General features: G+C 40.2%; 1 protein-coding gene across 7 annotated transcripts in view; it reads right to left on the reverse strand.

Annotated features, from left to right (window-relative positions):
• Positions 1 to 24233, reverse strand: part of ENAH (ENAH actin regulator) — a 96985-nt gene that overhangs the window by 68058 nt on the left and 4694 nt on the right. The window contains exon 1 of one of the 7 annotated variants that reach the window (XM_061350476.1): positions 16142 to 16246. The exons of the other annotated variants lie outside the window; for them this stretch is intronic. The gene's annotated coding sequence lies outside the window, so the exon portion shown is untranslated. Of the gene's footprint in view, positions 1 to 16141; positions 16247 to 24233 lie in introns of those variants that run through there. 7 annotated transcript variants of the gene reach the window in all.

The raw sequence follows: 24233 nt of genomic DNA on the forward strand, positions 1-24233 counted from the left end.
ACACTACTTCGGAACCCATCTACCAGCATGCCAGTGAGGATAATGTAAGCATGAACTATTAGAAGCACATGCTCCTCCATGCAGCAATTGTTTCTGCATCCTCACCCAGGCTGCCTCAAGGAGTGCTTCACAGCTTTTTACAAAGCTAAAATTAAGACAAATGGACTCGTACAGTGCAAAAAACAAGTAGGGGGGACACTAGGTGCTGACTGCCAGCAAGGAGTGAATGAAGCAGAAAGCTACAGGAAGGCTGTTGGAGACCATAGGATGAAAGAAGCCCCAGCAAACTGGCTAGCTACCCCCACTGAATAATCCAAAGCTCTGGTTTGGTTTAGAAACCAGTTACTTCAGCTTTTATTCCAGGAATCAAATGCTGCCAGTGACCTAAGCAGTCTAATCAAATCCAGGCCTTGTTAAAAACAGTAGTCTGAATGTCAGTAGCTGTTTTCCTTTCGGTAGCTGTTTTCCTCATGGTACTAGGTCAGACTAACAGCATCATCTGCACTCAAACCAGGACACAAAGTTTATTTAAAACTAGATATGTCAACACAGCTCCTTCCACCAAACACTAGGCAATGTTCTTTAACAACCTGTAGTTGCTAAATTCAGGCATGCACAGATGTTCACAGGAGCAAGAATTCCCACCCCCAACAAAACCAATACAAAAAAAGCCCCAAACTTCACTAGTCACTTTAAAGAAAAATCCCATTACATCTTCCTGCCTAACAATGGGCTGAAAAGTAGTCAACACATGTGAAGTGAACATGCAAAGCAACTGGAAAAGTCCGCGTAGGGGCCAAATAAATGCTAGTCCCAATGCCTCACAAAATACAGTGTACAGTGGGATCCACCACGAGCATCAGTGTTTCCTTCACCTCAACAGCTGAAGAAACAACTATAAAAAGTCTTCCAAGGGGTGAAGCAGCATCCTGAAGCAGAACTACTGCTGTCAGGTAAATATGCTCAGTTTATGGAGCAGACTCATGAAAATACAAATGAAGTCTTTTATATGGCAGAAAAAGCCAACAGGGAATACTTGTATTAAAAGTTAAAAAAAAAAAAGGAGTATTATTTCCAGTACCTAAAGGGGCCAACAAGAAAGCTGGAAAGGGACTTTTGACAAGGGACTGTAGTGACAGGACAAGGGGAATGGTTTTAAACTGGCAGAGGGGAGATTTAGATTAGACATTAGGAAGAAATTCTTCCCTGTGAGGGTGGTGAGGCCCTGCAACAAGTTGGCCAGAGACACTGTGTACCAAACGTTCACACTGTAAGGGTCTAGAGGTGTTAACACTGGCTTAGCCAAAACAATTCAAACAGTGCCATTACTGCCAAGACCAAGAACTTCCTGTTGAGAGGCAAATTTATCACAAAGTATGAAGAACATGCTCATAAAAACCTAGACTGCCAGTTAGAACATAAGATTTAGCACTTTACAACCCTTTCTATGACAAATCTATTGATGAGTAGCTTGTCATGAAAAAGAATGAGAGAACCATAGAATGGCTGGGGTTGGAAGGGGCCTTAAAGCTTGAAGCCAAAGGCAGGGACACCTTCCACTAGAGCAGGGTGCTCCTATGGCCCGTCCAGCCTGACTTTGAATACTTAAGATAATGAATGCGGAAAACAAAAGTTGTACCTGCTAGTGGTTATTCGGGAACTGTTTGTAATAATCCGGCTCAAGTAACACAGGCACGTACAAGACTACACACAAAGTACCACCCTGCTACCAGGAAGGACAAGAGATCACATTCATCAGTACCCAGCCTACTCTGGGTCTGGGGAAGTAAGCAGGAGTCAAGAAAATAAGAAGGAAAGGAAAAGCACTGCACACTAAGCATATGGTTTTGATAGCTAAAACATCACTGTGTAACTAATTAGTAAAATGGAGGTAGATGTAAAATGTAAAGTAAAAGGGAAAAGTAAGTTTAACTAACTTCCCAAAAACAAAGTACTACAAAGTAGTATGCTTTGGGCTACAGCTGACAAACAACTTGGGAAGGCAGAAATGCATCAAAAGTCATGGGGGTTATAAAATAAAAGAGCAAACCATTTAACACGGAGGCAAAAACCTGGGAATGTACTAAAGACCTCCTTAATAAAAAAGAATGGGTAACAGGAAAATTCCCCTAACAGTAACAGCAGTGAAATACTAGAACAGGCTGTTTGGAACTATTGTGAAATCTCACGCAAGATCCTGCAAAAGTCAGAGATGTCAAGATAAGTTTATTTGACTCTTGCTGCTCAACTTGGTCTTTTAGGAGTGCCTCTGTGTAGTGCAGCCCTTGAGCCTTGCAACCATGGGAGCACACATGCAGACATATGTGGGGTGGGACAGAACCCCGCTGTACAAAGGACCCCACTGTAGAGAGGACCCAGGGAAGCAATGCCTTCACTGCCCCAAGGCATTCAGCTCACAGGTATGTGCTGTGGATGAACCCTGTCACAGAGCAGACTGATGTTGGCTCTATGCAAACTGAGGTCAAGATCCAGCAGAGTTACTAACTGTATTGCAGCACTCAGTAGGTGCTGGGTTTATGGTTTTCAGATCAGCACGCTGCTGTTTCAGAAGGTACGGAGGAAGAATCCATCAGCAAATGAATCTAGCTCACATGTTCCCAGACCGTGGCTCCAGTCCCATGTCTGAGAAACACCCAGGAAGCACGCATAACTTCATTAGGGTCTGAAGCCACAGCTCAATTTGCAATTACAGCACCAGCTGGTGGCCCATAACAAGGTGCTGTGTCATATGAGCCTCTGCATCACGGCCCTTAGTATCCATGGCAGTAAGAAACATGGATGCTAGGAATATCTCAACTTCCTTTGACACTCAAGACAAAGTTACATGTAAGAAATCAACTGAGCAAGGATCTAAATACTTGCACTTATGTTGGTAGTTTGGGAATGGAAAAAAGTCTTCTCAATAAACACAAACTGAATTCAGAATACCTCATCAACGCTAGCTAGAGACAGCTTTATACCCCTGTAAGTGTTCTGGCTGGGGTTTTTCACCCTCCTCTAATTCATCTGTATTTGACTTATCTGCTGGGGATAAACAGCCCCTCAAACAGTGGTGTCTAGAAATGCTCCTGGCAAATTACGAGCTGGCACCTGATTAATTCTGAGTCCCAGGGTAACAAATTACAGAGTGAGCTCTGTATGGTTACAGCAGAGAGTTCTGCCTCCTTAGATACTCAACTGCCACAGGATACACAAAGGCTTTCAGGGCTGTTAAAAAAACCCAATCTTTCCCCCCCCAAAAAAAATAGGACAGTACTTGCATCATTGTTCCCCATATGCTGATGGAGAGCCTGATTTTATATTTTCAGGGTGAAAAAGCAGCAGAGACAACTGTTTTCATTACAAGTGCTAGCACATGTAGAGATAACTTCGGGGGGGGGGGACGACAAGAAACAAAACAGGACTCCTTCCTTTACACTACCGTTCTGAGAACCAGGAGATACTCCACACAGTGCTATAATACATCATAGCAGCCTTCCAGTATCTGAAGGGGGCTTATAAGGATGCTGGGGAGGGACTCTTCATTCGGGACTGTAGTGATAGGACAAGGGGTAATGGGTTAAAACTTAAAACAGGGGAAGTTTAGATTGGATATAAGGAGGAAGTTCTTTCCTGTTAGGGTGGTGAGGCACTGGAATGGGTTGCCCAAGAAGTTGTGAATGCTCCATCCCTGGCAGTGTTCAAGGCCAGGTGGACAAAGCCTTGAGTGACATGGTTTAGTGGGAGGTATCCCTGCCCATGGCAGGGGGTTGGAACTAGATGATCTTTAGGTCCTTTCCAACCCAAACCACTCCATGATACTATGGCCCTCACAAATGATGGGAGATTGGGAAATGAGAAGAGTGGGGCTAAATAATCAGCATCTAGAGTTACCTGGTCATTTCTAGAACCCATTAGCTTTTAGCAGTATTTTCCCTTAAAAGGAAACAACCAGTCATTAAATGGAACAAACTGTAAGTTGCAGTTCCCAACAACTTTCAATACAGTAAACCTGGTAATTTGGGGTTTAGTATTATTCTACTGAAGCTTCAGCTGTTTCAGATTATAAAAGTACCTGACGAAACTCATTCTATTGTGGTTACTCAAATGATGCCAGCCGATAAGAAAACGCAAGTTTTTCCCTCAAACAGTCTGGATCTTTACCTGCTTCCTTTAAAAGTTTGGGGGTATGATGTTCTGCTCAGAACACTGCTGTACTCGAGTTGTAGAAACCCAAGGATGTTCACCAGCACAAACACCTACAATTGCAACTATGGCAGTTTACTCCCGTCTGCAGCACAGATGCAGAAGCATATAAGCATCAGCTTCTCAGATGCTGCAGCCCACATGCAAGTCTAATTTTACTTCAGTTATCAATAACTTCAGATGTTTATCCACTAGCTGCCACTACTACCATAGCAGTAAGTAACAAATGCTTGAGCAATCAATCTTATCAATGTCCCTGAGAAACCCCATCAGCTCTCCTCTGTAATCCTACAGTATCTGGATAAATTCTAACACCTTGGGACAACTCTGATAATTGCATTCGAACAACTGACTGCTGAAGGTTGAACAACTATTAACTAGCTCTTCATAAACGTTCAAGCATTTTGGGGTTGTGGTATTTGATGCAGGCTCTGAAATCTGCTGTTCACTCTCCAAAGCTCAAGGCACTGTGAATGACCTTCCAGGTCAGGTGCAGAAATATGTATAAAGCATGGAAAGGAAATGGAGAACCTTCTTTCCTGCTTTTTATAGTGGATTGGTCTGAATAGAACACAGGTGTGTAGGAAATGGCTGTTCTTTGTCCCACAGTTGGGTTGGTGCAATCTATGCTCCCCTTTTGGATGCAAAGTCACATTTGTAGAAATACTGGGTAATGGAAGCTTAGACAGACCTAAAACTTGCATGTAACAGCAATATTTGCAGGCATCAAAATACACACAGCAAATTTGTGGTTTTTTCAAAGTTTTGACTTCAGGATATGTGAAGAGGGTACATTTTTAACAATCTGAGTCCAAAAACCCTGTCAGATGTCAGACAAGGTCTGTCTGTGGAGTGCCTGTTCAAATTCCTGCTCTGTGCATGTCATTTGACTCAAAGTGCAACCTGAAAGACAACAGGTCCTTGTTTCTCACATACTAATACTTAGGTTGGATCTGTTTATACTGTCTGAGTTTGCATGGCCACAGCTGTAATGGAAAAGAACTTCTTTTTAAATTCAGGAAATAAAGGAAACTCTCCCTAAATTTTTTAGAAGTACTTCAAATACTTTGGTATCAGAACACCGTTTATTATTCTAAAGCAGTCTCCAGTCTTAAAAAATATACAAGTTTTGCTGGAAAAAAACCTGTCTTACAAAGCCCCACATTCTTGATTCTAAGGCTATTTAAAGTAACTTTCCATAAATTCCTATACCTTAAACAAAGAGTTGCACTCATTTTCCTGATGTCTCTGAAGCCTCTTTAAGATCAGAAGCCAAAGCACTGAGTTCTATCACAGTACCACATTCCACATAGGTTGAAGCGGTGTCTACTTGAACAGTGAGTTATTGCAGAATCCACCGAAGCCTTTTCCTAACAGCAAGGCCACGCAGCCTGGGTGTGCCAGCACTGGAGTGAAAGCTGTTGCCAAACCCCTTCTTGGTTGATAAGAGCCCTGCTTAACAAGTGAGAACGCTTGTAAAGGAGAATTTCAGTACGCCAGCACTTCCTCTGAAGAGAAAACCATAGCAGTAAATGCATATGTACTGCAATGATTAGTACTGCAGTCTAGGTTTAGTTTACCTGCTGTATCACAGATATAATTCACTTGAAATCTCTGTAATTACATTTTACTAACAGTCCCATCATTTTCATTGAAGAAATATTTCTTCCCTGCTTCACACTTTTTACTCACTGTTTTCTCTACATCACTGTAGAATCACAACAGCCAAGAAATGCTCTTCTCTGACGGATTTATGGCGCAACGACAGCCAGAATCATGACCACCCTTCATCAATATTTGATTTTGGGTACTTCAATGATAAAACTCAAACCAAATGATTCAATTACAGTAGCAAGTTGCTATAAACAGAACTGCATTACCAATTTGTTGTCATAATTTCAGTAGGAATGTTGATTTATTGCAGTATTTTTTGCACTTTTATTTGTGCTATGGTATTATACATGTCTATAAAGACAATCACAGAGCTCAAGCACCTCTCCTGTGAAGACAGGCTGAAAGGGCTGGGCTTGTTCAGCCTGAAGAGAAGACTCCAGGGAGACCTTAGAGCAGCTTCTAGCACCTGAAGGGGTCGACAAGAAACCTGGAGAGGAACTTTTACAAGGACACGCAGAGACGAGGGGGAATGGGTTTAAGCCAAAAGAGGGGAGATTTAGGTTAGATATAAGCAAACAATTATTCACTGTGACAGTGGTGAGGCACTGGCACAGGTTGCCCACAGAAGCTGTGGCTGCTCCATCACTGGCAGTGTTCAAGGCCAGGTCAGATGGGGCTTGGAGCAATCTGCTCTAGTGTAAGGTGTCCCTGCCTGTGGCAGGGGTTGGAACTGGATGAGCTTTAAGGTCTCTTCTAATCCAAACCCTTCTGTGATTCTAAAACAACAAGTACCAGGAAAAACATCTGTAGCACATTCATTTATTTAAAAACAAAAAACCCCAACAAAAAACCCCAGAACACCTTTTCAGTTGAGAAGTTTTATTTCTCAGGACACAAGAAAGCATGTGAAAAGAAGTTACATTCAAAACATCCAAGTACATTCTAATTTTTGCAGAGGGCTGTCTGCAAGAACACTGCAGAGAAACAAAACAGTTAAAAACAAAGTTTTAATTGAATCAATGTGATTATTAAGTTTACAACAGTTTTGAAGTAAACAAAAGGCAGAGGTTTTATGTACTAAAAATTATCCTCCTCAAATTGAAGTTCTAGGCAGTTATAAAGGTACCTTATTGTGGTTAGCATATATTCTCACTAGGTGCTACCCCTTTGTAATTCTTACATACAAGACAAGAAAGGCCTTGTCTGCACAATTCACTGTTCTAAAGCATCCAAAAGAACCCAAGTTTGGCCTAAATATAAATTACATAACCTCCATTTCTTTCAAGGGGAGCCTTACAAGTGTAAATAAAGACACCTTTTGGTCCTGACATGGAAACTTAATTGAATTTTCTTACACACAGCTATGATCATTCTTTACAGCTCGCAACTGTCAGACAAAAAAAGGGAATTTTGCTGTAAGTAAGTATACCTTCTGACTGCGGCCTTGAACATTGGCTTCTTTTAAACAGCATTTCAGATGCCCCAGAATAAATCAGGAAGGGTTACTCATCAGTTTCTTGCTTGTACTTCAACATTAGACTGTTAACCCCTTCAGGGTCCAAAGCTCACCTTCCATCACTGAAGGACTACTCCTGTTCATGATAACAGAGGATATAAGAGAGAAATTTAAGCCCCAAACCTTCATGAGTGTCAGATTAAGACTTAAAACCTTCAGAAATGTTTGCTAAAATTCCCAGAGTAATCCAGACATTCATGGTATACAAACTATATCAACCCTCAAATACAAGCAACAAGAATGGAGTAGTCAGCATCCAACTTAAGAATCTTGAGTGATTTCAAGCATTTCACTAGATTTTAACTGTGGTATTATAGATGGTGGGCTGCTTTTTTTTTCCAGGCAATGAATACTTACACCGAAAATCTCAAGTGTCAAGTAAAACACTTCTATCAAAGTCACACTATACAGAGTGCTGTTACCATAACTATCTTCTGAGGTCACCATGTTTTCTCCAGTTTGGTTTTACAGCTCTCATAACAAGGAGATAGAGGAAAGGAATGTGGAAGAGTCAACTGATACTACTGCACCATAAAAAACCTCCTGACTTTTCTCCTGGCATACAAGGGTTCTGTGAATTTAAGGCTGAAAGATGATCTAGTGTTAAAATTTCTGCATTACAGGTACTGACTGCTCTGTCATAGGATTTTTACTTATGTTTTCTGTGCTTTGTTCTCAACACAGCTACCTAGGTTACAGAAAAGAAAGCTAAGCAAATCTATACTGACCTGTACTATGAGTAACTAACAAGGTACAGGAGGAGGACAGTGACCTGAAGCAAGAGATGCAAGGAAACCCTGATCTTGCATAATGTAAATCATACACAGGAGCTGAACAAGTTCCAAGCTCTTCCCTCCAGCCATAAATATTATGCAACATGTACTGCCTCTGTGCTACACACATAAAGAATACTTTTATAGAGATGGTTTCATAAAAATATTATGAACTGCCAGAGCAATCACTAAAGTAACCTGCCACAAAATTGTCAAAATGTTTTAAAACAGCTTTCCTTACTTGTGCAGACCTTTATTTGCTAAAAGGAAAAAAACTGGAAGGTGCTGTTTGGGTAGCCTGAACTACTTAAGCCACATATCCACTTAATCCACACTGAGGAAAATTAACAATGCCCTTTTCGACTTACAGTAGCACACACAACATGATTGTTCATCCATTTTACCTGCAAAGAAATATATTCACTATACTGCATACCATAAACCAGACTGCTTAACAGAAGCCGAAATCACAATCAGGGGCAAAAAAGTGAAGCCAGCCGCCAAATTCCTACCACCCAAAAAGGTTAAGAAGTTACATACAAAGAGGGGGAATTTCTGGACGTTGTTGCTACAGGAAGCTACGGAGGCAGATAAGATCAGAAGGCTAAAAAGGGATTAGAAGAATTCATGGCAACAGGTTCTTAAAAAAAGAAAATAATAAAAGGAATCAACAGGCATGTTCCAAAATACCTTGAATCAGACAATGGGAGTCTAGGGTGCCAGCAGAGAAGGAGAAGGGATCACTAGCTGGCTGCAGGTAGTTTATTCCAAGCAGCTTAGAATCATAGGATCACAGAATAGCTTGGGTTGAAGGGACCTTAAAGCTCATCCAGTTCCAGCCCCCTGCCACAGGCAGGGACACCTTCCACCAGACCAGGTTGCTCTAAGCCCCATCCAACCTGGCCTTGAACACTCCAGGGATGGGGCAGCCACAGCTTCTCTGGGCACCCTGTGCCAGCACCTCACCACTGTGACAACTTCTCCTATTGCTACTCTCCAAGACATAGCATGGGACTGGATCAACCACTGGTCTGCCCCATAGGACACTGCTCATTTTTAATGCTACCCTAATATTGAAATCTCTCTAATTGTCACAAAACTTAACTCCTTCCATGGGCAGGGAATCCTACTCTCAAATTTGTGTTAAATTATACATCCGGTTTTCTTTGTTTTGTTACCAAGGCAGTTAAATCTAAGATAGGAAGCAAAGTCTTTTAGATTAAGAGTCCCTTTCTATTGTTTTAAGTAGTCAGAAGGAAGTCCCAGTTTAAATACAGAGCCACACTGCTTGGAGACTAACAGGGGAACTCTTTTGCAAGCTTTCTTTTCAATCTGACACTAATTTTAGCTATCAAACCTATTTGCACAATTTCGTAGGTAATGTGGTGCTCCACTACTTGTGATATACTTTTATTTATTTCATAACAAACCAATCAACCTAAACCAAGGCCCAAAATGCCCTGTTCTCTCATCATCAGGCAACATTAGAAGAGCATTGCTACATGCCCCTCTAACAGCATGTTATCAGATGTAACAAGACAGACCACACACTGAAGTACAATGCAGACTGAGACTGAATTTGAGACAAACGCATCTGAGAAGAGTTTAGTATCCAAATTTTACACTGAAGAAAAGAGACCATCATCTCTACTGCAACAGGAAAGAAGCATGTATATGTGGGTTAGTGACACTGTTGTATTTAAAGGCTTGATGTGAACAGTGTTGTCCCCATCACCATCACACACACAAACAAACACTGTTTAATTTCAGTGGTAAGGTATTATCCAGAAAAAGCACTTATACTTCCAAGAGACTCTAAACAGGAAAGCAGAACACGGTGTATTTTATAGGCTTCTACAGATAGACTCCCTGCAGTCTTTTTAAGAATTTAAAAGTAAAACCAACCACATTAAGTTATGGTCTCCCACATCTCAGCTCCCCCACAGCTACTAAAAGGATGGGAAGCCTGCCAATGCTACCACCACCTTTAACTACTCAAGACCCATACAGCAGTGCAGCAGGTCTGGCTAGACAATGTCAAAAGAGAAAAACAGCTCCTGCTCTTGCTTCAGCTGGAGAGCTAACAATAGATGCAGTGCATTCCACGGATCAAATAGAGCTGCACATAATCCCAACATTTTTCACCATGGGCACACAGAGTGCACAGGCTCTCACTGAAGGTCTCCCTAAAATGGGGAACTACAAGGGGAAGTCTTAGGGCTTCTCCAGACTGCAGACAAGTTTTAAAGTGGCTTTTTAAGTTATAATCTCTGAATATGATCTTAAGCAAACAGACTCCTAAGTGGTTTGAACTGACCAAGCCTTGCTTAAACTGCAGATCAAGATATTCTAAAGCTGGGAAACAAAAGCTCCCATTTTAGACATGAACCTGTTTTCCAATCAGGACATATAAAAAAAAACTTAAAAAATGCAAACTAATTTTAAGATTAATAGTTCATGTGAAGCTTGTCCAGTTAATCCCAAACACAGGGAAAAAAGCTGAAGAACTTTATCAGATTAAAACTGCATTTTTTAAAATAGTTTTAATCTGCATTACCAAAAATAATGTTTGAACATTATTATTTTTATTATTAACTTCAGAATTTAAGAGTAATGGGAAAAAGCAGTTCTACAGTTTTAGACAGAAAAACACTATTCTGTTTCTAATTTCCACAAAGCTTATGATGAACCATAGTTTTAGCAAACACTAAGACATTGCTCATCAGCATTTACTGATAAAGCAGATATGCTTCATAAACAACATTTGCTTTGACTGACCATAATTAAGTTCCAAAACCCTGAACTGAGATATGCTATTGGGGTAAAACATAGAAAACAAGGTGAATGGCCATAGGCATTAACACAAGTCTGAAAACTCCACTACCAACCAAGTTTCTTTATCCTATTAAATTCTTTGGTAGCAGCTCCACCACCTCTGGGTTACAATCCCAAGCTACACAGAGGGCCTTCTGTAAGTTCTCCTGGTCATCCCATCTACAGGTATCTGTATCCTCACAGTAATCATCTGGAAAGTGCACTTAGAAGGTTGAGCTAACAGCAAGACGTGGACTGCCAAGTGAAAAGAGTTTGTTTCATTAACAACTCCACAAACAGGTTTACAGTTCAAGTACCTATTTCAGGTTTTCATTTGTGCCTTTGCTGGCCCTGCTAGTTGAGATGTACAGGTGGGAGTGAAAAGCAGCTCTTCTTTTATATGAAAGAAACATGATGCTACTAAGAAAAATAGTCACTTACCTCATGCCTCTGGATTTTACTTAATACATAAGTTAAATTCTTTCTGTACAGGCATTCACTAGTGCTGGATAAAAAGACTGGACACTCTCCCCACTCCTGTTTCCCTACTGATCTGTTCTTCCGCATTATGTATGAAGAGTTTTAAGCCTAACATCCAATAGGGAGACAAGCAGCATGAAGTTACTCACTTACCTGAAGATACTCAGCAGTATACAGTACATTAAAGGAACTCCATGAAAAGACTGTAAGTAGTAGAGCTGCTTGTAACACAGAAGGAAAGCAGAATGAATCCCAGAATTATAGAATGGTTTGGGCTAGAGAGGACCTTAAGATCATTTAGTGTGACTTAAAAGTCACAAATATTCTATATTCCAATGTACTAGACTTCCTTGAAGGTTTTTAAACAGTCTAGATTCCTGTTACAACAATATAGCTCATTCTGATGAAAACCTGGAGTTTCTCCCAAAAATCAGGGCAAGTGCAAGCATTTTAGATTCAGTACAGAACCTGGCTACAATTCACTGCAGCAAACAACAGCCTGGGTCAAACTGAAAAGGTTTTAATCAGTCAGGTACCACGGGCAAGGAAAGGCTCATATTGCAGTTGTGTAACTATAACAAGACAAAAATTTATGGTAAAAAGCGGGTTATTCCTGCAAAACCACCCTCCTCTCCTCTTTTAGGTTATTATCAATAGGCTGTAACCCAACATCTTACCCTACAAACTATTACACCCTACTTGGATCCCAAGCGGGTAACACTTCTAGCTGCGACACGTTGAACATTACCACAGAATTGCACTCGATGCTTTACTCTCTTCCCTGCAACACTATTAGTGATGCCAGCAACAGATTGCTCCATGCTGCTTTCCTCAAAGCTCGTGCTTCCAACCGTGTAAAAATTTGCAAGCTTCAGCGATGACAGATGACTTTTTTGGGCTAGTTTGTGTCTGCATTTACTAGAGACTTTTTCCTCAATGAGAAAACCCTGAATGTCATAGCTACAACCCTCTGTTTTCAGAAGACTGCAGTTGTCAGGCTTACAATGAACAGACTCCATTCCAAGCAGAGGAGAGAGCCAAATTTTCCCTGCAATTACTACCACTGTATTTTCAGGTAGTGTTCAGAACCTCAGACCATGCTGGGATGTCAATCAGACTGGCAGAAACCTGTATCCTCCCTGGCATCATTTTTCCCCAGAGCCTCCTAAGATATGGCCAAAGACCATGTACAATTATTAGGAAAACCTGTTCCTTGCTGTTCAGATACAACACTTCCCTCCTTAATAACCAAGCCTGCATCTGCCATGCAGCCAGAACACACAGAAGTGACCCATTCTATCATTCATTATAGAACAGTCGTATCTAAACAGTAAAAGGAGTCACCTAAGTGGACTGCCCCATTGTATAAGACAGGTGACTATTACCTGTCTTTCAATTATATGGAAAAGGAGAGATCAGCATAGACCAATTCAAAGCATCTTCAGAAAAAAGCCATGGTCTAGCCCACACAAAACCTTAGAACAATGAGCTAAGTGTCAAGGATCTCCCCAGTTCTACCATAAAAGCCGATAGCTAAATATTGATGTATCTTAGTTCACATGAAGTTAGCAACTCTGATTAAGCCCAGTATGAGCAGAACACAGATTCCTGGAGTTAGTGTTCCTCTCTGTTAAGCACACACTGCTGTAATCACAGTTTCAATGTCACTCACTGCATGTTCTACCAGCAGAACAAGAATTACCAAGAGTTACACTCATTTTAGGTAGCACATGTGGTTTAGAACGCACTTGTTGCAAATCTGCATGTTATTTCAAACATCACAACACATTATGTTTGGCTTATTATTTCTATTCTAGAAGAACAGAGAAATTACACTGTAATGCAGCAAAGAAAAATAACCTTCAGTTTAAAAACGTGCAAGAGTTAAGAACAACTAAAACTTCTGATTGCTTATTTCTGAGAGGAAGGAGTGACTTACGGTTGTAAAAGCATTAAAAAGTCTTAGCTGTAAACTCACTCCTCTCACCCCTCCTTCCTTTTTACTCAGACTACCTCCAACTGAGGAGTAAACGAACAGCTAGGAGATTTCTTCATTATTCAATGTGCAGTGAGTGACTGATCTTTTCTGGACATTAATCAAAACTTGTTCTGAATAGCAAATTCAGAAGTTATTTGTGGTTTAAGCACAGTGCCATAAAATACAGCACAAGAGCTTCAAACTTGTACACATTTCTTTATAAGAAATTAGTAAAAGTTGGAAATTAAAGGAGACACAGCTGAGAAGTTGTTTCATCCATTGGAGAACTGAAGCACAATAACCAATGTATCTAGTCTCTTGATGTTGATTTTTTAACCCAAACCTATCCAGAGCCCTTTGTCTTCAGTGGCCATATAATGTTCTCTGTGCTTTACAGGACTAAGGTATATGCTGAATAATCTAATGCTTTGACAGATCAGGCCCACAGCCTTAAGTTAGCCACTAAGACGGCAAGTCAGGACACCGCTAATGAACATCCCTGACAACTCTGAACAACTCAACCAGCACCTAAGGACAGAAACTCTTTGAAAAATAAAAAGCAGTCAGTTCTTGCAGAAAACGCTGAGCTGAAACCATTAAATCCTCTTCTCTTCAAGCAGTTCCCTACTTCATTCACTACAGACCTTCCAATCTCTGCAACAAAGAAAAGCAAACTGAAACAAAACAAAACAGCCTTCAGGCCACAATCTTCCTTCTGCAAATCAGAATCTGGCCCCTATTGTATGGGAGGCAAAACAGCATATAACTCACATGCTTCAACATCCTTCATACAGAATTCTGCATACAGTGTATGCATGCAGATATTAACAACCAAGAGCTGGAAGCTGTGAATGAGCAAACACACATAAAGAATGTATTCATTTATTTTCTACAGCTCAACAGAACTTTGAACTAACTGTATCAGATCTATGGGATTTGCCCCAGTTTAATTTCAATTTTGGGAAGGAAATGATGGTTATGAAAAGCTGACTGGTTTGTAATAGCCCTGTTTACAGCAGCATAGCACCTGAGCCTAAAAACAAAAGAAGAAAGAAAAATCAAGATAGCATGCACTACCCATACACTGATAAATTTCCCTCTGGCCACCACTAACATGCAAACAGATTGTTGCTTTATCTGATGCATCTATTTTCTCATTTTCAATGGCCACTCCATTATACCGTGAAGCAAAACCAGTACAAACCCCTCAGAATAGAAGAAAAGATGGGAGAGGACAAAAGGAGAAAAGTATCTCAAAGAGTATTTGTTCCTAGCTGTTAATTTTTGTTCTTCATTTTTTCTTCTTCATCCTAAAGTTGCAAGGGAACATTTCTAAGGGGATTTTCTTTTACCCTGGACACTGTCAGCAAAATCACCGCCGTTAGCTGACTTGGACGAAAAAGGAGAGGATGGGCTACATAACAGCAACTAAGAGGTTTCTCTTAACTCCCACACTGAGTTGGATTTAGGGTGCAACTAAAAAAGGCGTAGGGATAGTTTAGACATAGGAGAAGAAAAATAAATTGATTAGTATTTTTGAGCATTTAAATTCTACACGCTCTTTGTCCTCCAGCCAGTGTTTTTAGAACACCCCTTTTCTACTTGGAGTTCCTCAAAGATTTACCCAATAGCCTACCAACACTTCTAACTTACATCTCAAATTTCCCAACTGCTTGTGCATATTCTAGAACTTCTCCATTCTACACATTACAATAAGCTGATTTCATTAGTTACAGATAAAATTGTTGGCTTCGCAATCAAGTTACATTCTGCCCCCCTCCTCAGGAAGAGGGGGCAGGTTTACAAATTCCTACTCTTTCCTGTGCCAAAAGATACCATTAAAAGAAGCCACCCCAGCACTGAAAGCCACAAGCAGCATTCTCATTCTCACCAGTTCTGCAACAGAAGCAAAGATTCATCTACCCAAGCCAGAAAGCAAAAGCCCCCAAGCATCCCCATCCACATCTTTAAATCATTTCTATGTAACAAAGTGTTCAGGTTTGATCTCACCAAATACAGAATGGCATAAGAATCAGGCTCTTCTTTGTGTACACAGAGAAATGTTTTTTATTAGGTCTGCTTGAGAACAACATGCAATGCTCTGGCATCAAGGTCTGTATTAAGCAGCAGACTACAAGAAATAAAATGGTATTATTTAAGGCTGCTTGCTCCTTTAACGACGCTTTGTTTATTAGAGGCACCCCCCTTGGCAAAGCAAGCAAGAAGACAGAAGAGAGGTGTTCTGAATCTTCCCTGTCTTCATTTTGGCTCTTCCTTTTGACTTCTGCTTTATTTATAAGCCACACACAAGCAAATTTACAAAACATTAAAAACCCAGTGACTTACAAATCTGCTTCAGACTGACGATTTAAAAAGAGATGTTCAACAATGGTGCATTTCAGTTCTAAGAGCAGAAAAAGTGACAGTATTTGACCTGCTAATTTTTGTACCTGACTTTGTTTCAGTTTAGATTTTGCAAGCTGGCTTTCAAAATCCACAACAACATTTGGAGAATTGCTTAAAATAAGATGGATCATTATATAGGATAGACGTCACAGCACGTAAGACAATGCATGCGTTTCATTCTTAAAAGCACAGTATTAAAGATCCTCAGCTTTCAAGTTTCTGTATTTCAGTCATCGCTACTGCATGACAGCCTTTGAAGCAAAGATCAAATTAACATCCTTCGAGCCCTCAAATATTATTTTTGCATTCTTTTCCTCTACAGAAGTCTAACTAGATTACAAAATAATGCCTTACCAGACGTTGTTATTTGTCCATTACTTAATTACTGGTCCCAGAGCCACAGAACACACCCTAAACATAATTCCACAATCCATCTAGAGCGAATGTAGAGAGTTTGGATGCTGAGATTGGTCAGGTTTAGCACTGGGGGGAGCGGGGGAGGTAGGGAGGGGAGGTGTCAACATATTCAAATATCAAAGTCAATTCTAATCATTAAAAATTGACTGGGTATTTTAGTTTAAAGATCCATATACAGCCATCTGCATGAAAACTTTCCCTGCATCACATTTAAAGGTTTTCAGAATTCACAGCCTGAGATTTTTCCCCACACAAGGAATTTCTCCCTTTTGAAGCCTTAACATGCTGCTTGGCAATACCATCCAACCCCGGGGAAGATAACCACCACCCCTTTTTGTCTGATCGGAAGCCCAATTGTGTAGTGCAGGTATCCCATCCACCCGAAAACAAAGGAAGGCTCTGCAAGTCCACTGACGTCACTGCAGCTCCAGCGAGCACTGGAATAGCAACTCCAATGTACACTTCACACTACAGCCCTTCAAGAAGCCAGAACCGTACCCTCCTGATACAGTATAAGATGAACGTGCAGAGAGATGTGCCGGGAATACAAATTTAATATATCCTGTACTAAGTGACATTCTGTTTGTTGCATAGCAACAGGAATCTACTGCAAGGAAACAATATGGAACTTTCCTTTTTTTTTTCCCCTTGCCAAGCTACAGTTAACCCCAGTCTTCCCGAGAAACATAACATCCACAGCATAAACACTGCCCTCCTCACCAGTTTAACCAAAGATGCCATGTCCAACACTCACTGGTTTACATCAAATAGATTCCATACATCTCAATGGTGGTAGGGTATTGTGGTGCTGAGAGAAAATCCACCGATACAGTGCATACAGCTAGCAACATTTTAATTCTATAGTAATGCCCAAGAAAAAGTTCTCAGATGCACAAAATTTCCATTCGGAAGTGTGGAATGCTTTCATCATTTTATACAAGATCTTTGTTGTACTATGTGAAAACATTAAAGCTCTCATTCTGGAAGAAAAGCCTACAGCTTTATTTCTAACTGCTTTTGCTTTGTTTTGGGTGTTTGTTTGTGGGCTGGTTTTGTTTCCCAAAAAAGAAATGAATTAAAATTAGCATCAACCCAAACTATTTTGAATTTCAGATTCATCCTGAATTTTGAAGCTAAACTGTGTGTGGACATATGACCTGTGTTCCTCTTTGTGAGAGTTTTTGGCAAGACAGTATGAACTGCGTAAAATCTCTCCCCTTCCCCAAAGAACAGGAATATTACGATCACCCAATTGATTGGGAAATGGATACTTTGATACATCAGTTATACGAAAATATGCAATACCAACTAGAGAGAATCCTCTTAGGTTTTTGTTTCTTTGAGCTTTTGTTTTTAAGCCTTCCCAAACAAGACCATGGTAAACTCCCTGAGTTACAACCAAAATATCTAATGCCTGAGCTTTGGGGTCAGTCCACTCCCTACACCCACCTCAACCACACACATGCTTGAAGACAGGGAGCTCCGTTCGGTTCAGCAGGAAAACAAAATACAAGACGTTGAACACTGAGATTGCCACTGTGTAAATCACTAAATCTGAAAGCATTCCTAAGAGTCACATTAATAGCTCAGTCCTCAGCCTAACATCACTGACAAAATATGTGCAATTTACTTAGAACAAGTTAAGGAACAAAGTTATGAAAGCCTTACTATAATAAGGCCCAGATAACATAAAGCACACCATGAATGAACAAGCTTACAGACATTTCCCCATTTAAAAGAGCCTAGGATTTCTCATGCCATACAGGCAGTTCTCCCTCTTTACTCACACTAGTGAGGCACAGACCAGACCAGATAGAAATCAGATACCTGATTAGAGATGAAGATTGTACATCGACTGTGGGGAATCCTAAACAAGTGAACAGCTTTGTACAGAGGCAGCACACTGAGGTTAAGCTTGTGTACCAGGAACAGTGTTTCCCTTCTATTGCAGGGAGGACTGCAAGAGGAGAGGTTGCTTGGTTTGCACCCATCTACCCTAACTAAGAAAAGGATACACATGAATTGGAGGAAAGATATTCAGAGTATTTAGAACTGGCTTAACTGTACACTCTTCTATCCTGTGATGACTAACCAGGGACTTCAACAGGACAAAAATAAAACCCTACTATTCAGTATTATTAAGCATTAGTCATGTCTAGATGCAACCCTTGCAATGCAATCCACTTCTACCTGCATCTTACGCATTTACTACACTAGTGACCAAGACCACATCCCCATGAAAACACCACAGTTGGGCTCCTCAAACCAGGCACTCCAAGCATTCATTTTTTTCCCACTGATTCCCAATAGTCAGATGCTCCAAAGGAAAATACACCTTCACATGGGAACAGTAACACTTGAGAAGTATTTTCAGTGGTTTACTTACCAGTATTTTCCTCTGCAAAGCAATCTCCACTTCCTTTATACAGGCATCACCTTTGCAGACTAATGGAAAAATAAACGGCAATTTAAATAGTACCTTATGACTGCTTAGGTGATAGTTTTAAAGCACCTAATTCCTTATTCTTTGAACTAACAATTACACCAAATATTGTTACTTCATCAGACACCAAAACTATGAGCTAAAACAAACAGCAACATTTACCTGTACCTGCAACGTCCCTGGAACAATCCACACAGTACGGAATCTCCACATGGTGTCTCCAAAGAATTCAGTAACTCTCCAAGGAACTCAGCACTTGAATGTCTGAAAGTCTGCCCAGGACCTACTCCCCATCAATGAAGTAGCTGATCTAATAAAAGATATTGCCTCTCCTCATAAAGCATTTGTCGTGTTTATATCCTTAGACCAACACAGCTACCGCAACTGTATTCCTAACCCAGAATGCAGCCTCTGTGTTTATCTTACTGCCATCCATTTGTGGATTTAGCTACTGTTGGGAACAGTGGCAGTTACAAGAACATAGAACTGATTCATCAGTGACTAAGAAATACACAGCAAACAAAGATATATAGGAATACCCTTGGGTTTAAAGTCACCTTTAGAGCATGCCAAACCAAGAAGTCCATGATGTACTGTTCTTCCAACTTCACAAAAAGAATAGTGAAAGATATTGCCAAAATACGAGATGAGGTCCCTGAACTCAGCAGTCCAGAATTCCTCACCGCACAACTTGGTTGTAAGGTTGGATGTAAAGTTCAGCAGTAATAGTTTAGGGGAGTAATTTGTATATGGTTCAGTTTACTGAGTTGATCACTAAACTAACGGTGACTAGAATCATGACACCATACTGGGGAAACTAGAACAATGGTACTATCATAATCCTTGAGATTACAGCACAACATATTTAGGATGCAAAATCTGTTTGATTTACTTCTTTTATGTATTTGATGCTTTGGTCTTCTGCCTCAATCTCAAGTCAAAATTTTCACCTGAAACCCATTACTTCATTTCCGCTCGGTAGCTAAAAACCCAGCAAGACCAGCGAAACGCTACAAAACCCATTCTCAATTACTCTCCAAAACACATAACACTGAAGAAGCACCTAAGTACTGGATTCAACTTCTGCTTAAGTTTATCAGCAACAACTTACTACTTGAGTGTTCTAGCCATTCATCTGCTCTTCCTTCTACTCATTAGACATGGCTCCCCTGCTGGCTTTCTAAGATGAACCTATCTTCTCAGCGATCTTTTGGTCAGAAGAGTGTGGGACTGGGAATTTCTTTCACATCTTCACTCACCCCTCAAACAGGAGGCTCTAACCAAGAGAAGCGTAGTGGCTACAACGCACAGCAACTATTGTCTCCATACTCAGTTTAGACCAGATGGTTCATATCTTACTGGAAAGACAGTCCTGTGTTCAAAGTATGTTTGCTTCATATACATACATCCATTGAATGAAGACACAAAGTTATCAGCCACTTCCTACACCATCCTCCTGTTCTACTCACACCAAAGTGACTCTGCTAAACACATCAGTGTACAATATTAAAATACAACCATAGCTTCTTGAGTTCTGACTATATTCAAAATTCTATCAAAGCAGTATTCTGAACCAGAAAAAAAGTACTTCTAAAGGTAATTTCTAATGAAAGTCAGTATTTGTGCTAGAGTAGTATATAACTACAACCAGACTACACCTGCTTTAAGTAAAATGTCCAGTGATTAGGCTTATATATACATATATAAATACTGAGCTGCAGCGCTGATTACTTCCATAACAGTGCTGTCATTCACTACTTTGATTTATCATCTCTGCCATAATTAGGTTCATTTGGACTAGATTTCACCATTTTGGCAGTCTGGCCGCACCATCTATTTCAGATAACAGTGTTTCTTCTTCAGCTGTGAAGTCCATTTAACTTAATCCACAAGTAGCCCATTGCAGTCTTCTGAAAATGGGCTTTGTAAATGTTATCAAGAACACAGTACAAGTCTTCTAATAAAGCTTTACTGTGTTCAATTTTAAGTATAAATCCAACAAGTCAGGAAAAAAATCTGTTCCATTAACTTAGCCTGAGTACTTTTACAGAAGAATCAGCATTGTTTAATGGGCTGAGGTTTGCCAAACAATCATATACTTTTCTCAAATATCAGCAAGAGTTTAATACAGGAGGAGGAAGTAAAAGGTGTAGACATCACCATGCACTGTTTATAAAAGACTAAAAGCTTTTGAAAGAACTCAAAGAAAGGGAAGGAGATTTTCATAGTACCGGAAAACATACAGAGAAAACAAGTTTTCAAAACATGTAGCAGTGTACATGGTTCATAATAATGCACTACTGACATGAACATCTACAGTAACTAAACTCCTGCTAGCCTAGGCTTGGAAGCCTGGTACCCAAAAAAGTTCTAGCTAATAAAAGCTGTTTCAAGAGCTAGTGATTTTAAGCAGCAACAATACCAGGTTCAGGGCCCAGACTTACTCAGAGCATATGCTTAAGTCAGACTTAAAAGCCAACCAGAAAGCTGAATGGAACCTAAAAATACCAGCCGCCTCTTTCCACCAATGCCAGTAAAAATACCACTAATACAGCGGTATTGAAAGTTCTGTTGAAAATACATGAACTACAACTGAATCCTAACCATCTCCCCAATTAGTATTTGCATTTGCAATCCCACACAATAAGGAAAATATGTAACTGCAATGGAAGTCTCCACAAAACATTCAATTCTAGCAGATATGACCACATATAAAGACGTATACTGATGTATACAACTGAAATATAAAAGCACTTACCAGTAGCCAGATAAGACCACAATAAAACATTCCCTTAACTATATACCCTTCAAAGCGCTTCAGTTAAATATCTGGTGCTACTGTATGGTAACCTGCAACAAAGTGACAGCACTCAGTGGCTTAAAAAAACCACATTAAAAAATAAACTATATTTAATGAAATTGCTTTGAGGAGAATGACACATACATAGGAATTGATTTCTTCTGCGAAGAAAATTAAAATACTTCTCTATTGCTATAAAACTGCAGCTAAAACGTAAGAGGGGCTCTACCTATACCAACGGTTTCTATTGTTCTTTCACTGTTCTGCTAATTTCCAGGGTTTAAGATGTTTTCTCTTTCAAACTAGGCAGTTAGTACACTCAGAACACACAACCATCTCAGCTTCTTTATTGAGTTTGCAATAAGTACAGATTACTTCGTAACCTGACTCGGAAAACAGAAAAGGAGTGTCAAATCTATGAAGAGTAACGAAAGAATGAGAGAACATTTGAAACAAAATCCTTCCCAAACTTGTCTGTGGTGCAAACCAGGAGTTTAGACAGTTATTTCTGGGCAGCACACCATTCCAGCAAAGCAGCGTTTCTGTATCACCCTCTGGAGTACAGTCAGTTTCCACTTCTGCCCCCAGACTTCAGTGGGTGTCAGCACCTTCCTTTACCATAATTTTAAAAAACAAACAAACAAAAAAAAAGCCAACAAAAAGCAAAAACAAAAACTAGAAGAAAAAACCCACAAGACCAACCTATACACTTAGCAAAGCAGCATGCGAGTTTTGCACTAAACTGAAAGAGTTTGTATTGCTATTCCCTTATATAAGCCAGCTTCACCGGGAGAATTTTCAATATGTGAAACTAAGAGAATCATAGAATGGTTTGGGTTGGAAAGGACCTTAAGATCATGTAGTCCCAACCCCCTTGCCATGGGGCAGGGATGCCTCACACTAAACCATGTCACCCAAGGCTCTGTCCAATCTCGCCTTGAACACTGCAAGGGATGGAGCATTTACCACTTCTTTGGGAAATCAGTGCCAACGCCTCACCACCTTCACAGTAAACATTTTTTTGCCTGAATATTGTCTGTGTTTTAATGAGCCCTGACTAAAGATTACCCAGACAGCAAGAGAATCTTACTTCAACTCCTTACATGAACTTGAACACTGATTCCCAAAACATGCTTATTACCAGCAGTTCAACTGGAAAGACTAATCCAAAACAGACTGACACCACACTGTCACTATTATTTAGGTAGTAAAACCAGAAAAATGTCACATCATCTCCCAAGGAGCAGTTCCATAAGCTGTCCATAAGTGCCTACAGAACTCTAACATTAAGAGCAGCACATGTGTAACACTGTCAAAAGGTGGTAAGCATGACTTTTTGCATTGTTTTGGAATTTTTTAAACATTAGGGGTGAAACAGCACCAGCAAAGGAGACCTGTAATAAGTGATAGTAGGGGGGGGTTATCAATTATTAGAACAATTAATTAGGAATATCTCAAATAAAACTCTACCTTTTTCTCTAAAAACTGTACTGGTACAGAACATTTTAATGTAGACTCAGTTACTTACACATACATTTTTATTTCTCAAATTAAAAAATTTGAAAGTTAAGATAGTGCAGCCTCCTAAATGAGGAAAAAGATTCTCTGTGTTACTCAAAAACAACAAAAGCTATATACAAACCTCATTGTTTTCCAGGTTTGCAGAACACATGGGAAGTTAGGGCAGGGAGGGACAGTAGGGACGTAACACTGGCTCTTCATCTGGCAGGTTTAAACACTGACACATACAGAAGTGCCTTTGCTCCCCTATTAACCCCAAGAGAGATGCCAACAGCCCAAGAACACAAGGTAGTTTTATACAACTCAAGGACTGGTGGGAAAGACAGGCACATGGTGGGGGAGTGAGGTGGGTACCATGCAAAAGTACTTAAATATGTTGAAGCTGCTCAACAAGGCTCATTTGACCTCTGTCTCTGCTACATTTACTTTTAGCTACTCCTAAAAGTCAACTTTTTTTTTTACTCATATATATAGAAAGCACGTATCTTCTGCTTTCCCTCAACAGTACAGCACTCTTAAAACCTAAACATGTCTGGATGTTTAGAGAGCTGGCACATGTATTTCTACACTGCTGAGTGGAAGCAGGCATGAACTGTCAAGAGTGGTTCTAGATGAAAGGTCAAAGTAAAGAAGGGAATAATACCTGTTTCACAAAATACATTTGCTTTTGAGTAATGAAAGCAAATGACTGTCCACCGATTCAATAACCTACTTCTATAATAGCTCTGCATGAAACACACCGGCATGGCAAGAAACAGCCCTCGGTAGGAATTATTTCCAATCACATGCCTAAGGCAGCGCTGAGATACGTCACTCGGGGTGTAAGTGTTCTAGCAAAGCATCCACTGAAACAGGTGCTGGAAGAATAATTCCTCTCCTTTTTATGGAAGCGTGGAAAAAAGGCTTTTACGCTGCAGCGGTCTGAAGTAGGATGTTACTTCACCCGGGCTTGTTTTCTGACCTCCAACAACAAACACCAAGAAGCCCTGAATCAGAGACAAGAAAAAAACTACCACATCCCCTTCCAGAGAGCATTCCTGAATTATACACACTCCCAGACTGTTTCTAATTTTTAGAGGCTGACAACAGAATTGCTAAGATGGTCATAAATAGCTGTTTCTAAACCAACTCTCTTCTGATTCCTGCACCCTCCATTCACACAGTCATCTTTTAAAGACTTATACTTTTACTATCAAAATAATTCACTAAACCATCCAGAGACCCGAAGGGCAAAACAGTTGTCAGGTTCCGTATCAGGTGGGCAG

The sequence above is a fragment of the Neopsephotus bourkii genome, unplaced genomic scaffold (genome assembly GCF_033783945.1).
Source record: "Neopsephotus bourkii isolate Nb327-2 ecotype Australia unplaced genomic scaffold, CSIRO-AGI_Nbou_v1 NB_518, whole genome shotgun sequence".
NCBI lineage: Eukaryota > Metazoa > Chordata > Aves > Psittaciformes > Psittacidae > Neopsephotus > Neopsephotus bourkii.